This window comes from Vicia villosa, unplaced genomic scaffold, assembly GCF_029867415.1.
Source record: "Vicia villosa cultivar HV-30 ecotype Madison, WI unplaced genomic scaffold, Vvil1.0 ctg.000027F_1_1_1, whole genome shotgun sequence".
Taxonomy (NCBI): domain Eukaryota; kingdom Viridiplantae; phylum Streptophyta; class Magnoliopsida; order Fabales; family Fabaceae; genus Vicia; species Vicia villosa.
The window spans coordinates 9,050-26,926 of record NW_026704959.1 but is presented as its reverse complement, the minus strand read 5'-3'; the positions used below and the strand labels follow the sequence as shown (position 1 = coordinate 26,926).

Here is a 17,877-nt window from a genome sequence, read left to right as displayed (position 1 = left end):
GAAAGATCAAAAGGATCCAGACTGAATCGTGAATGGAGTCACTTTCCTTAAAAGTATTTCAAGCATTATCTTAATTGTCTTAAAGTTTGGAAAGCAAGAATACCCAGGATAATGTCAGCCTTACTCGAGTTTGCACAAGACCGGTGAAGTACTCGAATGCAAGGAAGAGTGTCTGGAATAATGAAGAGGATTTATAATTTTCTGTGTTTTATTTTGGATTCATAAATGTGTATTTATAGGCCATGCATGTGTTGTTTCATAAGTTTGCAACTCTTGACGAAACAACACATTTTCACCATATATTGCAATGGTTCATCTATAATGACACAAGACACCCCTTCATAAAATGTTGTAAATTTGAATTTAAAAAACAAATTTATGCAACTGCCAAAATTCTATTCCCCTTTTTTGTCACATTAGAACACACTATAATTATTAATTTATAATTTCCAACAATCCCCCACTTGTTCTAATAATGACAAAAACTCATTCCAGAAATAAAGATATAAAGAGTGTTAATACAGTTAGGTATCTTTCGATTTAAAACTTAACCTTAGTGAGAATAACGCAAAGTTTAATCGGAATATTAGGTAGCACTGCTTTTAAACCATTAATCCATGTGATTAGACCGGCGTTACCTTACACACACTCTTTAAAGGTTCTTCCTCTGCATATCTCGCTTAGCACTTATTTATGGCCATATGCTATCCTGTTTTCATGAATTTTTCATGAGAGAAACTCCAACTCTCACTTTGAGACGGCACCATCTCAAAATTCACATAGGTGAAGTTCATATTGTGTCTTTTTCCACGAGACACGTACCCTCAGTATTGAACTTCTTTAAGAGTTTGAAATAAAAATAAACCCTCGTTTTAAGGTCAACATTATCACGAAATGTTTGACAATTATCCAAATCAACGACTTGTTATTACCCATTGAAAATCTTGAGGTTAATGTTCTGTTAACGTAAGATTGGATTGTCGCTGATGTCGGAACTCTTACTCAAGGAGTTTCAACCCCATACCTCTCGAGGTTGTTTTTACTAAGTCTCTGGCCAGTGGCTTAGTAAACGGATCTGCCAAATTATAGCTTGTTCATATATAGGTGAGTGAAATGATTCCATCCTTAATTAATTTTCTCACGAACGAATGTCTAAGTCCAATATGCCTAGACTTTCCATTGTACACTTCACTGAACACTCTTGCTAAAGTGGCTTGGCTATCATAGTGTATCATCACCTTTGAGACATTGTCCTTAGCCAATGGAACTTCCAACCGAAGATCCCTCAACCATTCTGATTCTTGACCAGCGGAAGCGAGAGCCACGAACTCTGATTCCATGGTCGAAAGCGTAATGCATGTTTGTTTCTTGCTCTTCCAAGAAATTTCTCCTCCAGCTAGTGTAAATATCCACCCAGTTGTAGATTTATGATCTCCAACATTAGATGTCCAGCTCGCATCGGTGTATCCTTCTAGTATGGCAGGGAATCTACCATAGTGAAGGCCAAGATCTTTGGTTTTCAATAGATAGCCAAAAATCCTCGTGATTGCCTTCCAATGTTCAGTACTTGGATTACTAGTAAATCTACTCATTTTACTAACTGCAAATGATATATCGGGTCTGGTACATTGCATTAAGTACATGAGACACCCTATTGCACTTGCATATTCCAATTGAGCCACTGCTCTTCCATTGTTCTTTTGAAGTTTGACGACATGATCAAAAGGAGTGGTTACCTCCTTAAATTGTAGGTGTTTGAACTTATCAAGCATTTTCTCAATTTAGTGTGTTTGACTAAGTTCATAACCCCCACTATTTCTCTTAACTTTGATCCCTAGAATTGTATCAACAGGTCCAAGATCTTTCATCGTGAAAGTGGAAGTTAGAAACCTCTTTGTTTCTAAAATTCCATTCAAATCATTACTAATTATCAGCATGTCATCGACATAGAGACAAAGGAATGTTACAATGTTTTTTCACACCTTTGTGTATAAACACTTATCACAAGAATTAGGAATAAATCCATTAGAGAGTATCACAGAATCAAACTTTTGATGCCATTGTTTTGGTGCTTGTTTTAAGCCATATAAGGATTTGATAAGCTTACACACTTTTTGTTCGTTTCCAGGAAGCACGTAGCCTTCTGGTTGTTCCGTGTATATTTCCTCATCGAGATCTCTATTTAAGAAGGCTGTTTTGACATCCATCTGATGAACTATAAGGTCATTCAAAGAAGCTAAGGCAAACAACAATCTAATGGTGGTTGTCCTTGCTACTGGTGTATAGGTGTCAAAGTAAATCCTTTTGCCACTAGTCTGGCCTTATAAGTGTTTAAAGTACCATCACTATGGTACTTTCTTTTAAACACCCACTTGCATCCAATGGGCCTTGATCCATTTGGTAAGTCAACAAGTTCCCATGTGTAGTTTGACACGATTGAATTCATTTCATCTTAGATAACATCCTTCCAAAATGAAGAGTCCCTTGAAGTTATTGCTTCCTTGTATGTTTTAGGATAATCCCCTACTTGGAGAATGACTAGAATACTTTGAACGAAATTCTTACAATTTCCTTCAACCAGATAAAAGGGGATAAATTGAGGATCAATTTCATCTGGTCCTAGATTCCTTATTTTCTGGACTCTGTTGCTTATCCTAGGCTCGGGTTGTGATTCAATGATTCGAGGAGTGCCTTCAGGTTGTATTTCTACAATCCGAGAAGATTCTTCTTCACAAGATTCTTTATTCGCGGCCGACTCTGATTCTTTTTCCTTGGTGATAATATTTTCAAAGAATTCCTCATCTCGGGATTCTATAATTACATTACACTCTAAATTTAACAGTCTATATGCCTTACTATTTTGTGCATATCCAACAAAGGCACATCTTATCCCTCAAGGACCCAACTTGGTTCTCTTAGGATCCATGTTTTTATAGTAAGCCACGCACCCCCACACTTTAAAGTAACTGATATTTGGCGCTCTTCCTTTCCATGCTTCATATGGAGAAATATCGGTTTTCTTTAAAGGAATTCTATTGATTATATGGCAAGCAGATAGTAGGGCCTCACCCCATAAATTGAGAGGTAGTTCATAATGCATCAACATAGCATTCATCATCTCTTGATATGTTCGATTCTTTTTTTCTGCCATGCCATTTTGTTGCGGTGTGCGAGGTGCTGAACATTCATGTATTATGCCATGTTCTTCACAAAACACATCAAATTCAGTAGAAACGTATTCACCGCCCCTATCACTCCCAAGGACTTTTATACTTATACTTAATTGATTTTCCACTTCTGCTTTATAAATCTTAAAGGCATTAAAAGCATCATCTTTATGCTTTAAGAGATATACATGAGTGTATCTAGAGGAATCGTCGATGAATGTAATAAAGTATCTATTTCCTCCGCGTGTCAACATGCCATTAAATTCTCACAAATATGAATGTACAAGATCAAGTAGATTTGTATTTCTTTCAACACTTTTGAAAGGTTTCTTAATCATTTTTGATTTGACACATAATTCACATTTTTGGAAATCATTTATATCACATGAAATCAATCCAGATTTAATTAGTCTCTTCATAGAACTAATACCAGAATGTGCTAATCTATAGTGCCATAAAGAAACAGACTCAAGCATGTAAGCAGAATTAGAAATTTTATTAATAATATTGTCGGTAGTACATAATTTGATCATTCCCTCAGCGGAATATCCTTTTCCAACAAACACTTCATTACGGGTCAAAATAAGTTTTCCCGATTCATAAACAAATTTAATACCCGGTTTTCCCAATAAATTCCCACTAACAAGATTCCTATTCATGTCGGGGACATGAAGCACATTGACAAGAGTAACTTTCTTTCCGAAAGTGAAGTTGAGTTCGACCGATCCAGTTCCAACAACCTTAGAGCGAACTTCATTTCCCATTTGTACTTCTTGTCCATTGTTTGCCTCAGAATGAATTTTGAATGCAGCCTTGTCATAGGAGACATGTACCGTAGCACATGTATCATACCACCAACCTTGAACTTTCCCTTTGATTGCCATAATTTTGCTCACCGTAGAAATTATGTCATCATTGGCCCGAACTGCATTGATCTCATTTTTTGACTTGTGCCTGCAATCTCAAGCATAGTGTACAGGTTTACCGCACACGTAACATCCATTTTTTGGACCTTTAGGACCACCAGAACTCTTGAACTTGTTATGTTCCTTCTTTGGTCCAAGATGACTCTTCATGTCATCATGTTTCTTCTTTCCTTTGGTGGTCACATCATTTTCTTTGGAAAAACCTGCATATTCTGATTTCTCCCTTTCCTTCGATTCCTCCTCGATTTGAAGATGTTTTTGGATTTTCTCCAAAGAGAAGTCCTCAAAACTGTGCAACAATTTCTTTCTGTAGCCTTTCCAAGAAGGTGGTAATTTTGCAATGATTGCACCAAATTGAAAGGTCTCAGGGATGTCTATTTTTACTGCTTTTATTTTATTCACAAGGACTTGCAATTCATGCACCCGGGGAGGAATGGGCTTAGAGTCTATGAATTTAAAATCAAAATATTTTGAAATTAAGAAATTCTTCGTACCTTCCTCTTCAGCCTTAAATTTGAATTCGAGCGCTTTCCAGATTTTTGTTGCCGACGGATTATCCGTATAGAGATCATAGAGACGATCAGATAGCATGTTCAAAATATGTCCACGACATAGCAGTTCGTCCTCCTTACGTTTCATGCGCTCCTTCTTGACTTCTTCAGAATCATTTTCGGTTGGTTCAGAATTGGTGTTAAGTCGGGATCCAAGACAAAATGAACCTTCAAGGAAATCAGTAGGAATGTCATCTTGTCTTGCCATCTGGTGTAGTTAGTTCCATCAAAAAGATCCAATTTGACAAGATCCTGGTTCATAACTTTTATGCTTGAAACTGCAGCGTTGGAAGCCATTGAAGAATAAATACTTTTAAGATTGTTAGAAATATCGGAAAGATCAAAAGGATCCCAGTTGAAATCGTGAATGGAGTCACTTTCCTTAAAAGTATTTCAAGAACTCTCTTAATTGTCTTAGAGTTTGGAAAGCAAGAATACCCAGGATAATGTCAGCCTTACTCGAGTCTGCACAAGACCGATGAAAAACTCGAATGCAAGGAAGAGTGTCGGGAATAATGAAGAGGATTTATAATTTTGTGTGTTTTATTTTGGATTCAAAAATGTGTATTTATAGGCCATGCATGTGTTGTTTCATAAGTTATTACTCTTGATGAAACAACACCTTTTCACCATATATTACAATGGTTCATCTATAATGACACAAGGCACCCCTTCATGAAATGTTGTAAATTTGAATTCAAAAAACAAATTTATGCAACTACCAAAATTCTATTCCCCTTTTTTGTCACATTAGAACACACTATAATTATTAATTTATAATTTCCAACAATGTATTCATTAAAAAATATATATAGAATTAGAAACTAAATCTCATATAAGCGCGATTTATCCAAACCAAATACTGGGCCTGTTTTAGTGGATCAATTGTTATCCTTCAAGCACAATAATACACAATCTAATTTAAAATGAAATATAAACCAAGCACATATGTGGAATGACTCCTCCTAAAGAAAAGTAAACACTGAATATATATCATAAGCAAGCATACTTACAAAGATAACTGCTTTCTGGCGTTTTTTGAAGGTGGAGAAAAACACAAGAAAGGGGGGATTGATATGTGTTCTTTATCAGATTAAAATTCTCTTTCTCTAAATTCTTTTCTTTCTCTTAGTATATCATCTTCTTAATATGCTTTAATGTTGCGGAAACATGTTTGGAATGGAGTTGCATAACCAATGAGATATTCATTTTAACTTCTTTATATCATCAGAACTTCTGACTTGTCTCAGTACAGTTCTGAAGACATTCTGCGTGAATATTCTAAGTAACCCTTGCACAAACAACCTGTTGTGACTAATCCTGCACAAGCCAACTGCTCGTGACTAACTACAAATGATGAACCGTTCAGTGATCCCATCAGGATATAACGTTCATCAATCTTCTGGAGATTACAAGTGTGCTTCTTAGTTAAGCAGATTTTCTCCTATGTCTAAGTATATTTGTTTACAACACACTGACTAGAAGTCACTTCTGGTGCCTAAACATCCTATCAGAAGTTTCCTAAAATATAATACACTACGAGCAACAACTCTATGTGTTTTACATTTAATTACAAGACTTAAAACATCTTGTATTCTTCTTGGATTTGTCTTCTGGATGAGATATTTGCATGTCTGTTGATAAGCAAAATATGAGCATAAGCTCCGAATATTGAGTGCTTCTTCATGCTGATCTTCGTCTTTAAATCTTCTTAAGCTGATTTAGAGCAACAACTCTACTGCTGATTGCTTCTGATTTTATCTTCATTTCTTCTTCAAGCATATTTCGAGCAACAACTCTATTTTAGGTTGCTTCTTCAAGTGATCTTCATCTTCTTCTGAAAGCAGATTAAGAGCAGCAGCTCTTGTATTAATTGCTTCTTTCAGTTTTGGTCTTTTCTTGTCTGATTAAGGAGATGAGAGCTTCAGCTCTTTGAAATTAATTACTTCTTGTAAGACCATCTTCTTTTCATCTTCATGAGCAGATATGGAGCACCAACTATTATGTTGATTGCTTCTTGTAGTTCTTCATCTTCTTCTTGAATACTGATCATGAAGCTTGTTACGGCTGATAACATATTTAATGATCATAAGTAAACATGAAACACTATTCGAGCAACAACTCAGTGTATTCAGTTTCTTTTGTCATCCAATATGAACAATATAGGGACTGATTAGGTATTAGTGAACTTCTTATAACTCCATTGGAGAATATTGCTTAACAGTAGGATTTCCTCTTTCACTCTTTTAGATTTTCTTCTCTTAGGCATCTGATGTGTATTTCAACATAATTGATTCATCACAAACTTTGTGTATGTTGCCTCTTAATGTAAATTCTGAAGCATGATCTCACATTTCTTCATTTATACTTTGATGCTCAGCTTCTCTCTACAGATTTCCTCTCAAGATTTCTCTTTTGCTGCACTCTGTAGTCGCACCATGGATACACACTTTGGATGCACACTCAATGCAATTTTGGTGTACAATGGACACACATTCAAGCTTGAAGTTTGATCTATATATATAGCTTGATGAGTTACCGTTGGAATATAGCCGTTGAGATTTTTTGAAGATTTTCTTTGAATGCTTTGTCTCGATTGAATCATGAATGACAAGTTTTGTTCTTGGCAGAATCTTATCCTTAGCGTGATGATGACAGTTGGTTGCGTGTTTCCTTGGCTAAGCTTGTCTTTTTCAACGCGCTGCATGTGGGTTGCTTCTTTAATCAACCTTGGGAGTTGTTCCATTAATTTGTTGCAACCGTTTTGCTAATGATGATGTTTGTAACGGTTTTTTTCTTTTGATTCTGATCTTTTGCACTTTGGTAGGCTGAAATTGTATTTTCTTTTCTTGTCCACGTGTGCCTTTGTTGTTGTAGCTTTTCTATGTCACTGCGTTACTCTATCAGAACTTCTGATCTTCTATTCATGTGATCTTCTTGTTGTAACGAGACTTCATGTATCTTGATATTCTGTTTAATTCCTTAAAGCTTGTCTTGTTGAATTCTTTCTCTTGTACAAAATTTCTAATGCTGTACTTGTCTGAGATTCTTTCTAATGCTGTCGTATAAGGCTTATAGCATAATATCTGCACACTTAAAGAAATCATTAGTGATAAAATTGTTACTCACAAAATATATGCTTGTTATCATCAAAACCAGATTCTAAACATAGATTCTTAATCTTGTTATAACATTTGTCACTTGCTTCTTGTACTATTTCCGTGCCAAAAAAAATCACAAAGGATAAACATAGAATCAAGTGATTACTTCAATATTGAGAAGTATCACGAACAAAGCATATAGGTGATGCCAATCAAGTGATTACAACAAACAAGTTACTAAGCATATACAATTACCAATTATGACAATCTATAAAAATATATAAGGACCAAAGAAAGCTAGCAGAAAATATACAATGATGATTGGAGCAGTTGTTTAATATAAAGGTGACCATATTTACACTCTTTGAATTTGGTTCCTGATAGTATAAAGTGAATTGAGTTTTCAACTGAGACATTTTGTGTTATCTTAACCCGTAATTATTGACTGTTATTCCCCTTCTCCCTTTCTCTCAAAGGATTATCAGGAGTTGGATGATGATGCCTATCCTCCTAATGAAGTTGTGTCTCCTTTTTCTACATCTGAGAAAGAAACAAAAGGCTCTACTGCTGCGGCTGACAAAACAGTCTCTACTATTGAAAAACCTGTATAGAAGACGCCACCAGTTTCATCTGTAGTGACATCGTCCAAAAGTTTTACCGCAGACGGAAAACTTTGTACTGCTGATGGTTATATAGTTGCTAAGAAGGTTGACACACCGACTTCAATAACTTCGCCTATTGCTATTGATCCTACTGTTAAGCCAAGTATGGGTGAAGTTAAATCATCGACACTCACTATTTTAGGTTCCGACAAGTCCTCTTCACCAAATATATAACAAAGACAAACTCTATGAACTGTCTTCTATGATTTTGATTTTCTTTAATCTGAACAATCCTGAAATTTCTCCAAACTTTCTTCCTTCAGCTGGCAATTTCATATATAAGATTCATTTGGAAGCAACTCTCTAGGAACTTTAATAATTATATAGTATAAAATCTACAACATACTGAAGAAATGACAATTCAGAAATTACTTGGGTATCGTGCTCCATACAATGTGCGATGGTTAATATTTTCCTGTCTCCAATCATAAACGCACTGCATAACGAGTGGCCTGTTAGTTCAATTTAAGAGATATTTATTCATATTATTTTGCAGTTTAAGGTATTCAAAGTCTTGCCTTCCGGTGCTTGTAAATTGTCTCTGTTTTTGCCAGGGAAGAGAATAATCTGGGGAAGTATGGGTGCAGTAAACCTAAAGATGTAATGGGAACAAAGAGGAACTACGTGTAAGGACACTGAAAATACATACAAGATAAATTCAAATATGTAATGCAAATATACTATATGAAGTTAATGACATGGTAATTGTTCAATGTTGAAAAGAAGAAGAGATGCAGTTGTAAGGCAATGTAAAAAGTAAAACCATATGCATTATAGAAAAAAGTCTATTTAACAAAAGGTTGGTTGATATTGCTAACTAAAACTTTGAAAAATTAAAATAATATGCATACTTGGTGATTGATTCTACTTTTTTGGCCTATGCTTAGGACATGAATGTGGGCTACAAGGAACACATATAGAGGGCTTGGTCGGTCATTAGTCATGCTAACCGGTAGAGAAGATAGATAGCAATTTTACAACTCTTCAAAAGAGATAAGTATATGTTTGGACCCACAAACAACAAGTAACAAAAATATTGCTATTCTGGATATTCTATTGAGTTTCAAGTCAACAGTCCTATTATATATTTGCAGTCTTTCGAATATGCCTGGCAGCAAATGCTCTGTCCAATGATTTGTTTTCTACATATAAGAATAATTAGCTAGTAGAACCTTATTTCATGAAACTCTGTTGCTAAGACTAATTAGCTAATACGATAATGCCCAATATTTTTTCTAACTCAAGTATCAAAGCCATGAATAAGTGCCAAACTATCTTGAGTTGTTGACTTTTGTATCAACTGAGATGAGTTTCTTGCGTTTAGGAAATTTCAAATTTCCAACTGAGATGGTATTATTTGATACATGAATATTATGTTTTACTACTATTCTTTTTGTAGATTATGGCTGGACCCCGATATCTGTTAGTGGGAGACTTTTTGTAATATACTTGAAATTCATGTTTTACTACAATTCTTTTTGCACATGGAAAAATTGATTTCGATTCAAACCAAAAATCAAACCCAAAAAATCAAAATCAAAATCAGTGAAAACGAACTCAGAGATATCAAAATCGAAAATCCAAATAGTATGAAAGACTCATTGTTTGTATGAGAACTGTCTTTTTCAATTTCTCTTATGTGTAGAAAATCTAGAAATGAAGGATGATGTTTCTTGAAGGTACATAAATAGCATTAACAGACTTAGCATGACCTTAATATTTGTTTGGAATAACATTTTAAAAATTTTATTTCTTGATTTAAAAGAACCAAACAGATAACCACAATTAGGAGTGTAAAATAAATCGAAAACACAAACCCAACTGCAGAATTGCACCCAACCTCATTGATAAAAACCAAATTGTTTATGTTTGTTCATGAACTGTTATTTCAGACACAATTCACAAAATTGAGTACCAAACATACTGCCATTTAAATTCAAGCATTCAAAAGAAAAAATGAGTAGCAGAATTCAAAATACATAGCAAATTAAACATTATCATATTGGTACAGTTCATATTCAACAACCTAAGGCACAATGTAAAGAAACTTAAGATAGAACATCAATGCATAACCATGCTCATCCAATTAACTTACAGTTAACCTTTACCTTCATTATCATTTCATTAGAAAACCCTAATTGATAGAAGCATCAATAGAAAAACCTAATTGATAGAAGCATCAATAGAAAAACATAATTGATAGAAGCATCAATCGAAAACCCTAATTGATATAGGCATCAATAGAAAAGGATATTGAAACTTACAGTTTAATCTATAGAAGGTGAACTTGATGTGAGTTGGAAAGTGAAATTGATGCCCTAATTTTCGCAACCATACATGAAATCACCATAGACGAAACGCACAAAAGAATGGATTTCGAACTGAGAAGAGTGAGAAAGGATGCTCGAATTCAAACGGAAGCCATTGAAACAGAAGAAATGAAGAAGAAGAAGACGAGTGGGAAATCGGCGTTGCACAGAGGGAGAGAAGACAGGGATGAAGTTTTTAGGGCTTACCAGTGAAAGAGATTGAAGGAGTTTCTGTAATGGCGGCGGAGGTCGGAAGTTTGTGGCTGGAAAACGTGATCGGAGAAGAAAACGTGGTTGGAGAAGATGAAGGTCGGGACACAGAGAATCAAGAAGGAGTTTCGACATTTTCTAAAGCCCTAAGGCAGCGCTTACTGAAAGCGCTTTCTATTCGCTGGCTTCTAGCAGCGCTTTTTATGAAAATGGCTAGCAGCGCTTTTCATGAAAGCGCTTTTTAAATTTAACCTATAGAAGCGCTTTTCAAAAAGCTCTTTCGTATGTGTTGTCTCTAACAGCCTTTAGCAGCGCTTTTTAAAAGCGGTTTCTAAAGTTAGCCTTTAGCAGCACTTTATTTCAAGATTTTATTTTTTATTTTTTAAAAACTTTTAGCAGCCCTTTTGGGAAAAATGTTGTCTTTGTAGCGCTGCCAAGAACTAATTTTGTTGTAGTGCAAGTAAAGGAAGGAATGGTTTAAGAACCAATTTAGGTCAAGACTTGAGAGGAGAATGTAACTTATAGAATAAGTTATCTCAATATCAATACTCAATCACATGAGTAGCCATGGACCATAAACAAGGTAAAAGAAATCATAGAAGCTGTGATGTCATACCATTGAGGAATCATGCATCCACAGCTAAAAAAAAATAGAAAAGTGACCTCTAAGGATCAAAATAAAACAAATGGGGAATTAGAAAAGTTATCCCATATGTATTAATCATGGGACACCTCTGAAGAGAGGAATTAGTCCTCATGACACAAGACTAGCTAGTCAAAATATCTAAACAAGCTCTAAAAGAAGTAAACACTTCAAACAAAAGCTTAAAATAATTCATACTTAACCAAGCAAGCAACACAAACATGTTCAATTTGGTGACCACCTAAGCAAGCACGAAGTATAAGGAGAGATGGTTACCACACATCAAAACCAAAGCATATACGAAAGGCGACACACCAATCATAGTATCATCCAATCAAATGGGATCTTGAACTCAAGATGAAAGAAGAAAGTGAGATGAGAAGAGGAAGTGAGATTAAGATTCAAACACAATAAGTTGGATCAAAAACCCCTAAGAGTTTCACCACATAACAAACATAAACAAGCTCAAAGAAAGAAATGAAGTCAAGCGATTCTCAAGTCCTCGAAGGACTATCCTTGAACATATCATTCTTTATTTAACATCAACAAACATACATGAGAAGTAAAGACTTACTCAATATAAAAGAAAACTTACTTAACCAAGTAAGTATCATGCAATTAGGTGTGTAACAACCTGCCCTAAAAATTAAAGTTATTTAGAGTCGCCACCTATTCTACCAAGGCGAATAGGAAACCTTACGCAGTTAAGAGATCGGGGTAAGATTATTATAATCAAGTCGAGGGAAGGTGTTAGGCACCCTCAACCCTTTCCTAAGGTTTTAAGTCAAAGGTATAGTTTTATGGCTAAATATTCAAGTTTAATAGCTAAGGAAATGAACAGGGGAAAAGTGAGATTTATGGGGAAGGGGACTCGCCTTGTTACCAAGTGCCTACGTATCTCCTTAGGGAGAATCAGAGTCAACGTAGTTTGGGCCTAGGGTTGTACGCCTTAGAATTTGATATGATATGGTTTGAAGGCTTTTTGAATGGCCTATCACAGTTCTTGAAATGCGAAGTTCGAAGGTATTTTGAATTACCTTATCGTAGATTTGAAAATCGCAGTATTGAAGGATGAATCTTTTAGTGTTTTAAGTGTTTGGCGTACAACCCTGATTTTAATTTGTTACCATTAGTTGCGATAATCAATAGGTTTGATTACCAGGGCTAACAGATTGAAGGGAGGATTGCTAACCACTATAATCGATAGATCCGATTATCACGAATAGCAAATGTGTGTGTTTTAAGTAATTAATTTGATCGTTATCCCTCATAATCAATAGATTTGATTACGAATAATAACGGATTTGATAAAGGGAAATATGCTAATCATCGTAACCAATAGATTTGGTTAAAACCATTTAGCAAAATAAATGTTATTTTAATTTATATTTGATTTGAGTTTAATTAATTAGACAATTGATCATTACCCACCGCGATCAATTAATTTAATCGAAGCGAATAAAATTCTAACATTGTTTGGCTAAAACCTAAGTCGGTTGGAAAACCCTAATCCTAATACTTTGGCCACTGGCCAATGGGATTGGGCGAACCCTAATGCATTGGTAACTTTCTAGGGTTTTCGTGATTATAATTAACAACTAAAATTTGATTAAAATAATTAAATCGAATAAACGGGAAAATAATCGGGACAATCCTAATGTCCCCAATTGATATATCCTAATCCTAATTATATTTCTAATCCTAATTAAATAAATAAATTGAATTAATCATTATTAATTAATTTCTAATCTAAATAATAAAAATAGAAAATATATAGAGAAACCTAGGGCGAGATCCTATATGGCGTGGTCCTTGGAGGTCTATGATAGTCCTTAGGTCCTTATGCGTTGGATTTGAGCAGCTTGCACTCCAATGGCTGTTGAAGGAAGTGCACCGTTGCCCCGCGAGGACGTATACCACTGGATCCATGAGCTTGTGTCTTTTATAAAAAAATTGTTGGGATTGGGGATCGAACCCCCTCCTTTAGGGTCACATATGTTAGAACAAGATTTGTTCTGATCAATTATCTTAGTTTTGATGATAACAATAATATGAATTTTGCTTAAGATAATATGGTACTCTAATCCAATGCAATTTCCTTTTCAGGAAATATATAAAGAGTACGCATAATTCAGCGCTCAGAAGCTTTGTCTCAAAGGGTTCAGCATGCAACATCAGAACATGGTCTGGCAAGACATCAGAAGATGGTCGAAGCAGAATCAGAACATGGGTCTATGGAAGCATCAGAAGAACATGATATCAGAAGCAATGAAGTTCTGATGGTATCACGCTCAGAAGCACTTCAAGGTCAGAAGATCAGAAGATGCTTTGCACCAAGCTGTTTGACTCTGATGATATTCAAACGTTGTATTCACAAACATCAGATCAGAAGGAAGTACAAGTGGCAAGCTACGCTGACTGACAAAAGGAACGTTAAAAGCTATTATAGGCAACGTCAGTAGACACAGCGTGAACAAGGCTCGAGGTAGTTGACAAAAGCGTATAACATTAAATGCGATGCTGTACGGAACACGCAAAGCATTAAATGCTCTCAACGGTCATCTTCTCCAACGCCTATAAATATGAAGTTCTGATGAGAAGCAAGGTTAACGATTCTGAACAAAAACAACGCCTATTAACTTGCTGAAACTCTGTTCTACTCAAAGCTCAGAATCTTCATCTTCATCAAAGCTCACTACATTGCTGTTGTAATATATTAGTGAGATTAAGCTTAAACGTTAAGAGAAATATCACAGTTTGTGATTATAGCTTTTAAGAAGCATTTGTAATACTCTTAGAATTGATTACATTAAGTTGTAAGGAACTAGAGTGATCGTGTGGATCAGAATACTCTAGGAAGTCTTAGAGGTTATCTAAGCAGGTTGTAACTAGAGTGATCGTGTGGATCGGAATACTCTAGAAAAGTCTTAGAGGGTATCTAAGCAGTTGTTCCTGGAGTGATCAGTGTGTGATCAGAAGACTCTGGAAGACTTAATTGCTGACTAAGTGGAGAACCATTGTAATCCGTGCGATTAGTGGATTAAATCCTCAGTTGAGGTAAATCATCTCTGCGGGGGTGGACTGGAGTAGTTTAGTTAACAACGAACCAGGATAAAAATAACTGTGCAATTTATTTTTATCTGTCAAGTTTTTTAAAGCTACACTTATTCAAACCCCCCCTTTCTAAGTGTTTTTCTATCCTTCAATTGGCATCAGAGCGCCGGTTCTAAGGTGCAAGCACTTAACCGTGTTTAGAAAAGATTCAGGAAGAGAAAAACGCTTCAGTAAAAGATGGTTGATGAAACTGCAAAGTCTACACCTGCATCTACATCTGGCTCTGCTGAGCAACACAACGGTAACAATGGTTATACTAGACCGCCGGTATTTGATGGTGAAAACTTTGAATACTGGAAAGATAAACTGGAAAGTTACTTTCTTGGTCTAGATGATGATCTATGGGATCTTCTGATGGATGGTTACAAACATCCAGTAAATGCCAGTGGCGTAAAGCTGACAAGGCAAGAAATGAATGATGATCAGAAGAAGCTTTTCAGGAATCATCATAAATGCAGAACTGTTTTGCTGAATGCTATCTCTCATGCTGAGTATGAGAAGATATCTAACAGGGAAACGGCCTATGACATATATGAGTCCTTGAAAATGACTCATGAAGGAAATGCTCAAGTCAAGGAGACTAAAGCTCTTGCTTTAATCCAGAAGTATGAAGCCTTCAAGATGGAGGATGATGAAGACATTGAAAAGATGTTTTCAAGATTTCAAACTCTTACTGCTGGATTGAGAGTTCTTGACAAGGGATACACCAAGGCTGATCACGTAAAGAAGATCATCAGAAGCTTACCCAGAAGATGGGGTCCTATGGTGACTGCATTCAAGATTGCAAAGAATCTGAATGAAGTTTCTCTGGAAGAGCTTATCAGTGCCTTGAGAAGCCATGAAATAGAGCTGGACGCAAATGAGCCTCAAAAGAAAGGTAAGTCTATTGCATTAAAATCTAATATCAAGAAATGCACTAACGCTTTTCAGGCTAGAGAAGAAGATCCTGAAGAATCAGAATCTGAAGAAGAAGATGAACTGTCCTTGATCTCCAGAAGGCTAAATCAACTCTGGAAGAACAAGCAAAGGAAGTTCAGAGGCGTCAGAAGTTCAAAGAAATTTGAACATAGAGAATCTTCTGATGACAGAAGATTTGACAAGAAGAAGGTCATGTGCTATGAATGCAATGAGCCTGGACACTTCAAGAATGAATGTCCAAAACTTCAGAAGGAAAATCCCAAGAAGAAGTTTCATAAGAAGAAAGGTCTTATGGCAACCTGGGATGAGTCAGAAGATGATTCAGACTCTGAAGGTGAGCAGGCTAACTGTGCGCTGATGGCGACAGAAGATGACGGATCAGAATCTACATCAGAATCAGATTCTGAAGAGGTATTTTCTGAACTTACTAGAGATGAGTTAGTTTCCGGTCTAACTGAACTTCTGGAATTCAAGTCTCAGATTAGTCTCAAATACAAAGAGCTGAAAAAGCTATTTGAATTTGAAACAAAGAAGCTTGAGTTGGAGAATTCTGAATTAAAAGAAAAACTTTTAAAATTATCCAATAATGTTGGATCTCCTTCTGATTCAGAAAAATCCACTCCTAGTCTAAACCATATTCTGAAAGAATATGATTTAAGTTTCAGGAAGTTCTTATCTAGAAGTATTGGCAGAAGTCAGCTAGCTTCTATGATATATGCTGTGTCTGGAAACAAAAGAGTCGGCATTGGTTTTGAGGGTGAAACCCCATACAAACTTGAACCTGTTGATGAAATGAAATTCACATACAAGCCATTGTATGATCAGTTCAAGTATGGCCACTCCCATGATATTAGGCACACTTCACATGCTCAAAGTTTTCACATAACACACACCAAAAAGCATGTGACACAACCTAGGAATTATCATGAAACTCACATTAAAAATTATCATGCTGTTCCTCCTATTGCTTACAATGTTAAACCCAAGTTCAATCAGAACTTGAGAAAATCTAACAAGAAAGGACCCAAGAAGATGTGGGTACCAAAGAAAAAGACTATTTCTTTTGCAGATTCTCTTGGCGACAAAGAAGATAAAAGTCAACATGACATGTCACCTGGACTCAAGTTGGTCTCAACACTTGAAGGGAAAAAGGACTGTCTTCCAAGTTCTGGTACTTAAATCTGTGGAAGAAATTATGTTCGTAGGAGATCAGAAAAGAAAGTTTATCAGTCTTGGAACCATCTGTTTTGTTTGTTTCTAAAGCATTGATGTTTCGTTCCTGATTATTCTGAATGCTCTAAATGCTACAGAATATACAATATTGAAACATTGACTGTGGACGAATCAATAAATATCTGGTTTGATGATAAACTTGTTCCTGATGAAACAAAGCAGCTTAAGAATTTCTGCAGATACAGTTTTGTCTTATCAGAAGCTGCAGAACAAAGAAGTGAATCTCCAGAAGCTGTGTATATCAGAAGTAATGGATCAGAAGATCATTCAGATTTATATCAGCACACTTCAGAAGGAGTGTTTCCAGAAGAGAAACTTGATCAATTCAGAAGCAGTGATCGAAATCAGAAGGCGTAAAGCCTATTGAATATTTCACACCTGTCATCCATTATCTAATGATGAACACGTGTCTCTACGGTCAGTACGAAGCGTGCAGTTGAAAAGACGCCGACCTAGGTAACTGTATTAAATCATTTCATTTACCATGCTATCTCTCCTAATGTCATTTCACATTTAATGCAAAATGATTTAAATTATTTTCAAATCTTTTAAATAGCCCGCTTCAACTTCATTCTTTTCTCCTTCTCTCTATTTTGCTGTACATTTTTTTTCGCTGCATCTGTTTGTCTTTTTCAAACCCTAGTCTTTGATCTAATCTTACGACATAATCATCATGAACTCTTCCTCTTGTTCATCTTCCTCAAAAGAAAGACTTACTTCTTCACAAATCCTTCTACGAAATTATGAATACGCTCCTTTGAAAACTTGCTTGATACCCACGAAGGACTTGGAGGTTTTATGTGAAACTGCTGTGGACTTAAACAATCTTAAAGCGAATGGCTTTAAGTGTGATGCAAGAATCCTTGAGCAAGGATGGTCCAAGTACCTTAATAGATTGGTTGGTCCAATTTATCCTGATCTGGTGAAGGATTTCTGGGTACATGCCACGGTTACCCCAACGGCCATCATTTCATTCGTGCTAGGGCATGAAGTGGTTATCTCTGAAAAACTGATCAGGAAGCTATACAATCTGAATGATGAAG

At 35.8% G+C, this 17,877-nt stretch overlaps 1 long non-coding RNA gene across 1 annotated transcript; it reads right to left on the bottom strand.

Moving 5' to 3' along the window:
- Window positions 1-5,759: 5,759 nt before the first annotated feature.
- Window positions 5,760-11,101, bottom strand: LOC131622247 (uncharacterized). The gene is made up of 3 exons (XR_009289823.1): window positions 10,672-11,101; window positions 8,780-8,999; window positions 5,760-7,730 (listed from the first exon to the last, which is right to left on the bottom strand). It is a non-coding gene; the product is annotated as an uncharacterized LOC131622247 (long non-coding RNA).
- Window positions 11,102-17,877: the final 6,776 nt, after the last annotated feature.